The sequence below is a fragment of the Ambystoma mexicanum genome, chromosome 6p, assembly GCF_040938575.1.
Source record: "Ambystoma mexicanum isolate Mex_15411 chromosome 6p, UKY_AmexF1_1, whole genome shotgun sequence".
NCBI classification, from domain to species: Eukaryota; Metazoa; Chordata; class Amphibia; order Caudata; family Ambystomatidae; genus Ambystoma; species Ambystoma mexicanum.
Genome location: NC_090935.1, coordinates 664,244,274 through 664,259,043, shown reverse-complemented (window position 1 = coordinate 664,259,043; position 14,770 = coordinate 664,244,274). Strand labels below are relative to the sequence as shown.

At 43.5% G+C, this 14,770-nt stretch overlaps 1 protein-coding gene across 2 annotated transcripts in view; it reads right to left on the bottom strand.

Annotated features, from left to right (window-relative positions):
- FAM151B (family with sequence similarity 151 member B) overlaps window positions 1–14,770 on the bottom strand; it is a 489,461-nt gene that overhangs the window by 314,649 nt on the left and 160,042 nt on the right. The window lies entirely within an intron of this gene.

Genomic DNA, 14,770 nt, shown 5'->3' with positions numbered 1-14,770 from the left:
AATACGCTAAACACCTGTACCCCAATGTGGTTCTCTGTGTGAGCACTCCTGTCATGACTGTCCCATTTGTGTGCGAAAATAAATAAAATTCCTCAGCATAATTGGGAATTCCCAAAACCAGGTCTGTACAAATAGCTTTTTTCAGTTCCTCAAACCCATCCTCCATTTCTTCAGTTAATTCTATTTTTAATGTATCCACTTGGGCCTTCTTTAAAGCTTGCAAAAGGGGTCTCGTATATGAACGGTAATCAAACACCCGGGCTCTAAGATAATTGCATAGCCCAAAAAACTGTTGCATTTGTTTCACTGTATTTGGCTATGAGGTTTTCAAAACAGCCTCAGCTCTTTCTTTCCTTCATGCGAAATCAGCTGCCCTATGTAGAACACCTCTTCTTGGCAGTATTGTAACTTCTCTTTGTCTGCCTTACATACCTTGTCGGCTAAAATAGTCTTCAACTGAATAGAATCTTGTCTGCACTCATCTTCCGTGGTGCTACAAATTAAAATGTCATCTATGTACTTTCTGGAGAGGAGCGCCTGCTACCTTTTTTGAAACATCTATGTACTTATCACTGCACTCTTAAGATCAATATTGCCTAAATCCATCTGCAGGACTCTGTTAAAGATCAATGGGGACTCAGAGTACCCCTGGGGCAAACAGGTAGGTTTCAGTCGAGTTTGGCGGAACATAAAGGAAGTCAAGTCTTGGGAGTCCTTGTGCAACGGGATCGAGAAAAATGCATTTTTCAAATCGATCATTGTGAAATATCGAGCTTTCAGTGGGATACTGCATAGTATCGTTGACGGATTAGGAACTAAAGGAAACTCTGCATCTTCAATCTGGTTAATCAGTCGCTTAACTTGTATTAATCTCCACTATCCTCCTTTAGATTTTTGATCGGATACACCGTGTTATTTATTACACAGTGACTCTGATGGCACCAGAATCCCTGGTTTCATCAATGCTGAAATGGTACCTTCTCCAAGTCTTCCTGAAGGAATGCTGGATGCTGCCGGATTATCGCCTTTTGCTGTGTGACTTCCCTCTTTTCTATCCTTATCCAGTATGAGATACTCATAAAGAACACCAATTCATTGGGCCTCATAAGTGTGGTGGTACAGTAACAACAGCGCCGGTAGTGCTACCGGTGCCGTTGCTACCGTACCGCCATACTACGAGTTGTGCTTGCGGGTCTCGCTCTGTCCGCCAGGTCGCACCTGGCGGGCAGTGCGGCACCCGCGAGCACAACTCATGGATGCACCGCCACTGTTCTGAACGGTGCCAGTGCATCCGAGGTCCCCATTCCCATGCAGCCCTATGGGGCCGAATGGGGATGGGAGTCCCTTATTGCTGGCACCCGTAAATGGGCAATTACCGGGTCCATCGACCTCAGCATGACCCAGTAATTGCCCATTCGCAGGTGCCGGTAAAACCACAGGTCCGGCAGCAGCTGTGCCTTTGTTACAGGCACGGCTACCGCCAAACCCGTAATGAGGCTCATTGTCTGTTTGGTCTTCCCTGAACATGTCATCAGTGATGTCAGTCAATCTTTAATCTGTACCCTTCCTCGAGAGCTATTACTGTTTTCCATGGTCAACTAGTGTGACTATCATCCCCTTCACCTTTGTCTAAGTTCAGTCTGCTTAAGCACAATGCCCAACGTTCATCACTGAACAGATTTCCCTCCTCTCTTTGTGATCAAGGCAATAGGGAGCGATCATCGATCCCTCGAGTTTCATGCTCGCTATTTCTCCTCAACTGTTAATAGGCCTTATCGATCCTTTCTCCAATGCTTTCCGCATCAAATCTTTCTTCATCTATCACAACTCTAGATGCCCCTGGGGTTACTTCCTTTATTGGAAGGAACTCTTCTGTTCTATCCCATCTTATTTCTGGATTGGGCCCTACTGGTTCCTTACTAATAAGACTGGTATCAAGAACTTACTGTCTTCTTCTTTGTTCTATTTCTTCATCTTATTCTCTTTGCTTTCTCGCATCCGTTCTAATTCTTTCCTCCTCTTGCCTCTGTTCTTCTCTCCTTACTCCTTCCCTTCTTTCATCTTCTTCCCTTCGTCCCTGTATTCTTTTATCCCTTAATGTGTCCTCTTCTCTCTTCCTTTCTCTTCTATCCCTGTCTTCTATTGCTCTCTGTCTATTGTCATACTTTCTTTGCTCTTCTGCCTGCTCTTTTTTTCTCTTGCTCCTCCTGATACATCTGTTCTCGTCGCTCCCTGTTCTTCCTTTTCTGCTCGTCTTCTTTCAATCTCTTCTCTCTTTCTTGATCTCTTCTTTCTTGTTCGTCATTATCTTCTCTTTGCCTAACTTCCTCGATTCTTTTCCCATCTATTTTAAGTACTATCTGTCCTCCCAACTACTAGTTCTGCATGAGCGCTATCTTGTTAGCTTTAGCCTTTTCTTAATCTCCCTGTCTATTTCTGTCGACAGATTCGACTGCTCACTCCTTTCTTCTTTGTCTTGTATGATCTAACAAATCTCTTCTTTTCTCTTATTCTCCTCTGGATTATCATCACTACTATAAGCGGGAGGTTCGTATATTGGAGTACTATACCCAGTCGCCGCTTTCAACTCCTTTAAAGCGTACAACCCTATTTCTTCCGCACTAACGTCTTTTACTTCAGGCGAGGTAAGGGGAGCTGAAGGCTCAACACCTTCTTCCTTTCGCTGACTAAGCATCCACTCCTCAGGTGGCGGATATTCCCTCTCTTCCTGATACATTTTTCAGAGCTCTAGAATCCCTAATCTTTTCTCCAATTTCTTCCCCGTGTACGCAGCGTGCAAATATGTGGTCATGTGTTGTAATATGCTTTTGATAATGATCCCCTTGTGGCCATGGCATGAACATCTGATCTGCCGTGCCTTTCACCCATTCCGCACTATACTGTTTGAGCATGGGCATGTGCTTTGGCAGTGTCGTGCATAAGTGCATAAGAGGAGTATCTCCCATAATGACAAGTCTCAATTGACTGTCAATACTTACAAGACTTATAAAATAACCTTTATACTTTTGCTTAAATCACCACTTTTCAATGCCTTTGAAACAACAAATATGAGCGTGCACCATCAATCGCCACTCAAGCCTCCAATTTCTTAATTAGCTATCTCTACCTTTGGATTGGTACCAACCAGTTCTATTCTACACCCGTTGGGATTTGAAACATCCCCTTCTGAGCTCCCTTGAGCTAGCACTCTAGGCGCTATCTTTTCTTCACACAATGTTCCTGTTACTTCAAAATAATCACAACCCCATCCCCTTCATTTGCTATTGACCTTAGTCTACTCACCATTCATTTGTTAATCGACTCGAGGCCTTCGGTATGGACTCCTCCTCCAATCAGACCACTTCGCCTTCTGTCCGCAGACTGCCAGTAGAAACCGGGCAGGGATTTCGTCAAAGGGGGACCTGCCCACCGTCTTGGTTCTTCTTCCAAGTTTATTTCTATTTGGCCGCTCTCCACAGGAAACCCTGCGATCGTCCGGCTAATGGCGGAGGATACTCGATCATCCGAAAGACTGGGGACAAACTAGTTTGGATCTTTTAACCATCCGCAGTGCTACCACGTGAGCATAATGCCCTTTGGATAACATGCTTGCAATGAATGGGAATGCAGAATAACTCTGACACCAAATAATCCAACCAACTCAGGAAGATGGCAAAGGATGCTGTTTTAATAACAATTATCTAAAATGGGGAGTTACAACGAAATTCAACGGACGTTCGCTCGAGCTCTGTGAATTTATCCTAAAAAACATTTATATACAAAAAAATGTGTCATAGGTGATGTCATACTACGTGGCAAACGAGAAAAACCTATGAGGGATTGTGATAGACTCAAGGGGAACATCTAAGTATACTTTCTATAAGGGGTGGGATTGTGATTGGATATCTACTTTCAGGTGGACAACCTATGCCTACCTCTAAAACATGTCCTCTTCAATACTGTTAAGTACACGGTATATCACTGGTCTTCAAACTAGAAGGCCCTTCGTTATATGGCCTTCTAAAATTGGTTGGCACGCTTGTGCCATGTCTGGAACATGCGGTTCAGTTAGCAGCACATAAGCTCAGACCCAGGTGCCAGGAGGTGGACATGACATTACCTTCCCACCCAATTAGCCCAACGTCTCTCATCCCCCATGCCTTCTGCCATGAAGATTGTCTTTCAACTTGGCCTTGCAATGTATTCTTGTCTCTGGGAATATAAGAGAGAGCGAGGAGACCACATTTGCAGCATTTAAATGTCTTAAATGAATAAAACTTGGCCTGCTTGATGTTCTTTCTTTGCACCTTAACAAGGGATGATTCAGCTTCTCACATTTGCTGCCTTCAAAAATAGATAACTGGCCTTGGCTTGCTTCAGCTTTGGTACCAGGTCAGACAGCCTCGCCATTCGTATCCACGATCTCAGCTAATTCTTGCTGCAACACAGTTCTCAGCCTTTCCTCTTCTTGGGTTCAAGCTTACTAAATTCATGACACCGATGTGCAGATTCTATACAATGGCGGCTTCACCTGCAGTCTATTCAATACGTATAGCCAGCTTCTATGATCACTTAGTCTACTTGCGTTACAGCATCTGTACAATTATTGAACAGCTTGCATGTTCTGCAGTGCTTCGCACACATGCAATCTTCTTTTTGCATATGAAAGTTTACTCGATTCTTAACTTCCTCATCAGTTTCTATAAGGTCCATGTATTCTCTTCAACCAGTCTTAGTGTGTCACGTTCATCTCTCGTGTGACGTCACTAGCTCCTCTTTTTGCTACTTTTCATATTCCTTCAGGGAGTTCTTACCTTAGATTGTCGTCTCTTCGGGAAAACACACAACTGCTGGTGTCAAGCATGGCACGATCTCAGGCTTCCAACATATAGGAGGTGGGGGGGCGGGATTTCCTGCAGAGACATGTAACTGCTCCTTTACAAAACATTAGTAAAAGGACATAGAAACAAGTAGCACATGCCCCCACAATATACTAGGATTCAAAAGTGATCCATTAAGCTCGCCAGGCATCCATTGTCAAACTTAATCAAACTTTGTTTCTTTACCCCATCATTATTACATGCTGGAGTAATCCTGGTTCTACGGTCCTTGAGTTAAATTGGCGGGATGTGATTTTCAGACGTTGCCTGGCTCTACCCTGAAGAAGAGTCTAAAGAGTTTTTTAAAAGCTCAGAGCAATGAAACTCTTTTTTCCCTTCATAAGATAAAGGGGATCTCTTCTTGGCTTCTTATAGAATGAACAGAATAAAAGGACGTGGCTGGCATTAGAGCAAATCTTTATGTTGAATTGGGCAAGTCCTTGGGCACTATGGGAGGGATGAAAGAGATATTGAAGAATTTAGGAAACCAATCCTCCCTTAAAACTACCAGGCTATCCCCTTTATCTTTTCTGGAATTCCCAAAAAACAAAGGCCACCTCTCCTACATCTCTCCTCTAATTTCATGGTATGATATGATATATGATATGGCATTTATAACGCGCCTATAGACAAGTGTTTCAAAGGTTCCATGCGTCTATGTTGCATGTGCTCCTTAGACTCCATTCTGTATTTAAGGCTTTATCTTCAGGCTTTTGGCCTCAGAAATAATGCCTGAAAAGGTTTCTCATCTCAGAACAGTGGCCATGCATTTCATCCTTGACATTGTGTGCGTCTAACTGCAAAATGAAACACGCTCCCTTTTTATGGGGATCCCTTTTGAAACTGTCATTTGATTAAATCTTCAGGAGCCATGTTATCCCTCCCACTGTGAGCCAATCGCTTATTATTCCTATTCTCAAAAAAGGTAACCCCCCTCAACCCGATCAACTATAGGCCGATATTGTTAACTGATACTATTAGCAAGGTTTCTGCTATGGACTTAAATCTCGCCATTCAACAAACTTAAGCTCTCTGGATATATCAAGTCGGGCTCAGGAAATATATGACAACCTCACTGAATGCAACTGTATTGGCCCATTTAATGCACAACGTGAAGCAAAACCAGGTGGGCTTGGTATATATGGCTTCACTGGACATGCCAAGTGCTTTCGACTGTGTTATTCGCTCAGTCTTGTGCACCAAATAGTTAAAAATTATCACACCCCCCAAATTGGTACAGTTACATACTAACGCCACCATGAGGATCCGTTTAACTCTGGAAGGGTCTTTCTCTGGTCCTATTTATTCATATGTGGGTCTTAAAATCTTGCGCCCACGTTATTTAATCTCTACGTGAGCGATGTAGACTCCTTGTGGCAGAAGCCCTCTAAATCATCGGCTAGGCTGGGCAATCTACGTTAGGATTGATTGGCTAGCCTTTGCCGATGATTTTATTCTGTTTGATAGAACGGCTATGGGCCTCCAACAAAAGTTGAATCTATTTGCCCAGTATGCTCTGGCTAATAACTTGATCCCAAATGGATCTAAATCAAAAGGTGGTTATTTTTTGTAGTGGCCAAAAGCCAAAGATTATGATCTGGACATTGGGCTCTGAGAAAATTGAGAGGGTTCCATCCCTAAAATACTTGGGATATAATTTGTCAAATAGGGCATCAATGTAAGGGTAGAAGGATAATCTCAATGTTAAGATTCGTCCGCTAATTTCAGAAATTAAATATCTTTTTTTTTTTTTTAAAGGTGTGTAAATTGTCAATTTTACCTATCTTGTGATTATATCTCCAGAAGATTGAGCCGATTATGCTATATGGACTTGATATGTGCTTAGTCGACTTGAGGAATATTTTTAATGTGATCCAGGAAAAGATGTGGAAGGAAGTGTTGGATCTATCACTATCAATACCCAATTCTGTTATTGCGCCATGAGCTTTGCTTGACCTCTTTAAGGGCTCGATTTCACTGGAGACAGTTGTTAATATACTCAAAAATGATGCACCCACCGGACAATTCCCTTTTTGGAGACTTGAATCTCATCATGTGAGTACCAAATATTGACTTGATTGCTTGTTTTAAGAACAAGATGCATGTTATTTTAGTTGAGATTGGCGCATCGGAAGAAGAGCTCCTAAATCGTCCTGGAACGGTGAAGCATAAGCTCTTTAAACACGATTGGGTATCGACTATAGACTATATTAATTAATTTTCCTCATATACTAAGTATGCAAAATTACCCCATAAAAAAGAATGTTTCCCTTTGTATCTGCAGAGGATGCCTTGGAGTAAGGTTTGCACCACATACATGCGTTTCAGGTTGAATCAACTACATTCCAGGGAAAGGACCAAATATTGGAAAGGCACTAAAGTAGTAAGCACTTTAGAGGGTTGTAGATTTTGCACAAGTCCCATTCGTATTGAAACCCTGAAACACTGGGTCACAGCATATACATCCTTCAATACCAAAAGATTGAGGTCCTTTAAGGAAAGAGTGGCTTTAAACAACTAGTACTCGATTAACCTGTTTTGGTCTAGGTTGAAGTAGGGGGGGGGAAATGTGTCACTTATTATCTCTTTGTACCATTTTTCTAACTGTGGTTTTATAAAAACTGGTATGATTTTTTATTAATACATAATCAATCTTCTACAGTTTTATATTATATGAGGTGTTTTAGATTAATTGCGCTCACTGATGTATTTTTCTTCAGTGTATTGATTGAATTGTGTGTAAAAAAAAATATAAATCTTGATTGTATTTTGTGTAAGGTTTGTGGTAAACCATATCACAATAAAAAAAAAGAAAATGGACAGTTTGATAGAAGACCGTTCATAAAGAGTTTTAGTGATATTCTGAAGAGAAAGTTCCTCAGCATTGGTAAGCATTGGTAAGCAGCAATGGCCCCCTAATGGCTCCCACAGGAGATGTCAAGGTCACATGCACATGGAAGGTTCACACTAGCAGCAGTGACACCGGTGACCCCAGAAGCAAAGCAGGCTTCAGATGGTGCCTGATTCTACATCACCCTCAAAACTGACTTGTTGGTGGCAAAGAGGAGTAGGTAAAAAAACCACATTATTCATCCACATTAAATCAGGACGAGTAGACGAGTAAACCACATCATCAGCAAGAACTCGGGTACCAGCCGCAGCCAAAAGGGGGGCACTAATAGCCAATCCAGGAATGGCAAAAGCTGTGCTCCCGGGATACTGGAAATCATCATCTACAGCCTTCTGCATAAAGTTACAATAGTAGCTGCTTTAATAATTACGGGTTAATAGTGCCGTGAAGCCAGCACCTCACTGAGATATCCACTCCAATCCACCAACGAGAGAAATGCACTGGCAATATATGAACTACGTAGAGCTCTATAAATGCCTATGGACCATAAGAGACACGACAAGTCCAGCCCAAGACATTGGTGTCCCAGTGTGCAGCACACGTCAACAGTTGAAATTGACAAGGAAATACCACAGCAAGCAACAAAATGGCACCGCACTCAGGGGCAATTACAGGCTCTTGGCCATGCTGGGACCTGGGGCAGCAGAGGCACTAAAACTGCAGCAGTCTCCGAAATCAATGAAACATATACCATGCTTCTTCAGTACTTTCTGAGTAAGTGCGACAGCTGCATCAATTTAACCGAGTCACAGACCACAGAGGGCAAGTGCACAAGCCAGAGGAAGAGCCGATGAGCAGGAGCAAATATTTGATAAGAACGTTCAAGCACCTCCAAGCCAAGAGGCATGAATACCAAACAGGTTAAAGGAAAAATATAGGAACACTGAACTACCCACAATGAGGGGCAGATTTCAAAACTTGTTTAGACACAAGAGCGCATCCCATCACTTGCACCAGTAAAAGATGCCCCAATTGACAAAGGGGACTTGAATATGCCCATCAAATATGCACAGATTCAAATACCCTTTCTCACCTATGCACATATCAAGCAGCATTTCGGTGCATTTTAAAGCTCCAAATTTACAAATGGGATGCGCTTTAAAGTAGGATTTGTACTATAATATCATGTCGGTCCGAGTCACCCACTTTGGTTAAACAATGAAGCTAAGATTTCAGCAGGCTCTGTAATTTCAGCACTTGAACACATACTTTCGGTGCTTTGCTTGGTACAACAATTTAAGTTTGGTCTTTCAAGGAGTACAATACAAGTCTCTTACTTGGAAATCATATGTTAAAACATACTGTAAATATATTAATGCTTTAAGTTAAGGAAAATAATATAATTGTGGCTGTATTTCCACATTCTACAAACTAATAGTCCCAGAATGCAAAATCAAAATAATGCAAGTTCAAATATTTCCTGCTCACACCATTGTCATTTTAGCACTTTGAAACACACACTCAAATAATTTTTGTAGTGTGGTCACCTGAGTACAGAGATTGTCACAAACTTCCAGCTTCCTGTAACACAACGTTAAGAACATTCGACTATTGTAAGGAAGGCATGGTATCAAACAGTAAGACAGACACAAGTGATCACAGTTCAAGGGTGTTTATTGAACTTCAACTGGGTTAGAAAAACGCCCATCTAATCCTAAATCTAAAGGTGGGCTCAAGCTATGACCATCAAATAATAAAAACGCAATCCTACTGGTGTCTTGTCAAAGTAAAAGGGCCCATACTAATAAACCTATTGCCAATCCTTACTTCTAAATACAAATAGTGTGGGAAACAATGTTATGCAAAAAAAGTGTCCAAGAAATTATATGTCAGAATAGTCAAGCCGTTGACTTCTCTCTCCCACGTTTTCAGCATGGGACAAGGCGGCACACTCGAGTTTAGCACACTCTCTGGCTTCTCTAGTACGGGGATGCAGTTCAAGACTTCAACCTGCAGGACTTGTGTGCAAAAGTCTCTTTGTCATGCAAAGTCTCTTATTTCAGAGGGCTTCATTCAACATGACAAAACAGTAAAGTTCCTTTCTTCTCACGATTTTCACTTCTACAACTTCTCAGGTGATTTACTGTTCGCCCCTGGTGCCACTTCGCTGGGCTCAGACCCACTTTAACACAAGTCCTTCAATTGGTCTCCCTCTGCCGGGCTCGGACCAAATTCACATAGTATTCCAAACTTTCTCTATTTTTTATCAAAATCAAAGACTTTTGACTGTGCACAGGATTTTGCTTGCCCCGTCGCTGAACCACTATTCGATTCACATTTATTCATTCTCTTTTAATTGGTTTCCCTCCGCAGGGCTCAGACCACATTTGTCTACTGTTATTACTTCTCTGCTGGATATCTTGCAGAGACCTTCCACTGAGCATACACATGGCGCCGGAACACTCCCGTCAAAGGTATTGTAGCTTGCTTTAAAGTTCAATCACTGATCAACAGTTTAACTTCACTCGCGTCTCTGATTACATGCGTTTTAACAATTTTGTTCCGGTGCTCGCCATACAATGTTGCTGCTTACAACCTTGGCTTCAACACGGACCGGTCGTGTAGTGGTCTCCCCAACTCACCGGCTGTGTTGACTTCACTGATGCTGCTTAGTTCTTAGAGCCAAGGACAGTACCACGGCGGCTGGTGATTCTCCCTACTTTGATTACTTACCTGGGAGGGCCCCGGGTATCTCCGACACACAATGCAGGATTCTTCAGCCTGGTTTCCTGGTCTTGCGCTTTCTATTATCAAGGTCTCTGGAAAGTAATGGTTCCTTCTCGAAAAGTTCAAGGGAATTTCCCTCCTTGCAATCCCCTTTGGTTTTACTGTCTTTCCTCTCTTGCTCAGCTGCTGTTTCCTCGTGTGCTTGGCCTCGTTCAGAAAGTGCTCTCGTGCTCTGCTTTTTATCTGTGTGGGGAGGTTTAATGGAAGTCAAGTGTGCGTGATTGTCAGTAATTGCCTGACCTCTCCTGACCATAATATTGGCACATATCGGGTACACTGCTCGGGTGTTAGTCTGTTTTCCCTTAGAGCGGGCTGTCCGTGAGAAAGTGTTTGTGTTGTAAAAAGGGGGGTGGGTGACTAGAGTTCCTAATGATCCTACTGGGTAGGATAGCGTAAAGGAGTTACAGGGAAGGGGATCCCGCGTCTCACAATCCGGTGTCCTACTCCTGCTCCCGAAGACTCCTCACCCAGGTGATCCTCCTGCACTGGTCCATCCCCAGGAACTGGATCCAAAAGTGATGGCCGTGTCCTACCTGGATGAGAGATCCCCAGAGACTAGTGGGTGAGACACCTTCTGATTTCTCACACCATCCACATAAAAAATAAAGGCTTTTTGCATGTCAAACTAGTGGACATAATGGATATAAATTGATCTTTTAAAATGAGCTTTATTACGTTACTCAATTGAATTGTCTTTGTAGACACAGATTTGGTAGGTAAATGGAATGGGCTGGGGTTTTTTATTTGGAAATGTCCCATCACATTGCTAAGTGACTAAACACTCCTGTCTAAGAAAGGCACTGGTAACAAAAGAAATGTTTGCAGCACTAATTGAGAGGACTTTGTTAAGGTGCCTTTTTCGCATTTGCATGTTTGCCCTGCTGATGACAGCTGTGAAGGTGAGTAAGCAAATGCCCAAATGGAAAGGGGTTGGATTTAGCCACTAAAAATTGCTGCCCATTAGCTGGGTATTGGAAGAAACAGAGACCAGTGTGAAAACTGTCTCCCATGATGCTAAAGGACCAGGTCCAGGAGATTTTCTCCAGCCGCAAGGCCCACCTGACAGCTAGCAGCTGAAAAAATGTCCCGGCCTGCTATGAAAAGTCCTAGCAGGACATTTTGGCACAACCAATTCTGTGTTGTCTGATTTGGCACGGACGATTGGCCACACAGCTGGCATTGGCATACCCAGTTCGGTGCTATGATATTATGGAGCAAATATGTTTTGGCGCGAGGAAATGAAATGTAAAGTTATTACTTTTGATAAAATATAAATAAAGATGTTTTATAGCGAGACAACGAAATGTAAAATAATTACTTTTTTTAACGTAACTTTTTATTTGCATTTTTAACCACAACAAAACAAACAAAATTCTGCGCCCCCCCCCCCTCATCACCCTTCTTCGGTCTGACGGGTATCCTCCTTCTCGAGGAGCCTCTGTCCCTCGATATTAAGGGTTCGTACTTAGCCATGACCATCAGCTCCGTCCTGTAGGAAGTCCAATAATCTCGACCAGTCTGCACGGAATCTTTTGTGTTCCCCCTGGAGGGAGTAGGTGAGCCACTCTGGCGCTGCGAAGTTCCAGATTTTCATTACCCAGTCGTGTTCCTGTGGCGAGTCCTTGGACTTCCATTTTTGAGCCAACACCAGTGTGCCCGCCATTATCATAATGACACAAAGTTTGCGGGCAGGCGTTGAAGGGAGCTCCTCCAGTGTCCCGTCCAGGCCTATCAGTGCCAAGCCTCTATTCCCTTTCCCCTTCACCCCCAGGACTTGCGCTATTGCTTCTATTATGCCCCCCCAGTATCTGTCTATTTTGGGGCATTCCCACCAAATGTGGCTCCACATTCCTTCCCCGCTGAATTCCCTCCAACAGTGTTTCGATTCCCCCGGGTACATCTTATGGAGTCTCGTTGGTGTTAGGTGCTACTGGACGAGCATTTTCATCCAGATCTCTCGTATTTGATGGGATCTTCTAAGCTTGGGTATGTATGCCCATAATTTTGCCCACTCCGTTTCCTCTATCATTTGCCCAACGGAAGCCTCCCATCTTTTCATATAGGGCCTTGGGGGTAAGTCCTCACCCGCTTTTAGTTGTGCGTATATGGACGCCAACACCCGCCTGTCACCTGGGTCTATATTCAGGTATTTTTCGAAGGGTGTCGCTGCTTTCATGGTGGGGTGGAGTAGCCAGTGCTGAAGTTGGGTGTAGCAGTTAAAGTTATTACTTTTAAACAAATATAATTAAGGAATTGAGCAAGCCGCAAACCCCGACCTGTGCGACTGTAAGACCAACGACTTAACCACAAGGCCAAATAGATATTACAGTTTCGATGTTCACAAGAGTGATTTGATATGCTATGTTACAGCTGGACTAGGATTCACTGGTTTAAACAGAATGGCATGAATAGTAAGCACTCTGTGAATACACACGTATTATCAGTAGGCTCCGAATATTTGCTTTTAATTCTGAGGGAATGTCGCAGCACTTCTCAGAAGGAAGCTGCTCTTGGAGGAACAAGGCATACCTGTACTCCTTGTTTACAATTCTAAGCGTAAATTAAAATAATATGGGCCTCATTACACGGAAGGCGGTGAGCCATGGCGCTACTAGCGCCATGGCTCATGCCGGTAAAATACCGGCACCGCCTTGGCGGAAAGGGGATTTACCGCCCCATTCCAAGGTTGGTGGGGCGGTAAATCCCCCTTCAGCCATTGCCCTTCCCCATTCCCATTTCTGCCCCATAGGGCTCTATGGGAATGGGGAAGGCGCTAATTACGGCACCGCAATTTTGCGGTGCCGTAATTAGCTCCGAGGTCCCTTAGCGGGTTGGTTTTTAACGCCTGCAAAAAGCAGGCGTTAAAGCACCAACCCGCTAAGGGACCTCGTAGTAAGGCGGTAATGGTTAACGGTCACCGTTACCATTAACAGTGGCCGTTAACCTTCCGTGTAATGAGGCCCTATAAATTCTAGCATTTCAGAATGAATAGATAACTTGACCAGGTAGGTAGAACTGACTATTTGCAATGATAGATATATGAGGACAGATGTGAACATTGTTGAATGTGCAGTCCCACCCTTTTGTATTTTTCTTCCTTCACCCTCCTCCGTCACATCCAAAGTAAGGTGGCTCGGGGTGGCCAAGCAAGAGCCACAGGGCTGTTTTATCTGCACCAGGTTAATCTACAATTCTCTGGGTCCCACTTTGTTTGATAAGTGGGAGAGTGTTGCTCAGAATTCTTTATAGACTTGGTATGACCATGGTTGCTGGCTTTGCACTCCAATCCAGGTGTCCTGCTATTGCCATTAGCCAGAGGACTAGTGAGGGGTGCCATTCCATCCGTTACGCCACTCCTGGGCTTGGACACTTCTTGCCAAACGTTCCTTCTCGGGCTGGGTGTGTTCACCACTCTTTGTTCTACCTTCTCAGTGTAGCTGTGACAGAGTGGTTTAGGTCACCCTCCACCATTCCCTAGGTGGGAACCTTGGTCCAACACTTCAGTACATCGTCCTTCACAATCACGGGGCAGGCTTACTTTGCAGTGGCATACATGGCTTTTCACCTGAGCTCCATGCCAGTGGAACCTTTTCACAGCCATTGCCATGTATGCTGGGCAGCAGGAACAGAGTTAGGGCACTAGGAGTCACCTTCTTGTGGGTGTTTCAAGGGTTAGATCGAAAAAGTCCCCTTACTCCTCGTAAACGTTGTGTGTGTGGTGCTGAATGCCGTTGCATGCACTTTTTTAATCACCAGTCCTTTGCCGGTGTTGGCAGTAGAACTGTGTTGGGGTGATATTCACATGCATGAATATTTTGTTTCTCCGTTAGAGGGTTTCGTTGCACATTGACATTTGAGAGGGGCACACGCTGTCCTCCCTAGGGTAGGCTCTATGTACCCTGATTGTTATGAAGATGCGGCAGAGGCAGGTAAGTTAGAAATATGGATTTATTTAGGTTAATAAATAAGAAGAGAAGACCCCACATCTCATGGGCTCCCTTCCCTTCAGCTCTCTCCTCCAACTGACAATCCTAGAACCAAAACAAGAAACATGCACCAACATTCCATGACATCATAGTGTATGGCCTCTTCACACTAGAGGCTTCTTGCAATACCCTATCATATGGGAAGAGTTCCTCCCCTAAGGAGAAGCAACACAACACATCTTGCCCCTCTCTTTTTTTTTTATATATATATCATCTGATCACTTTACTCCTTTTCAGTATGTTACAATAACTAGGTTACATTTCAT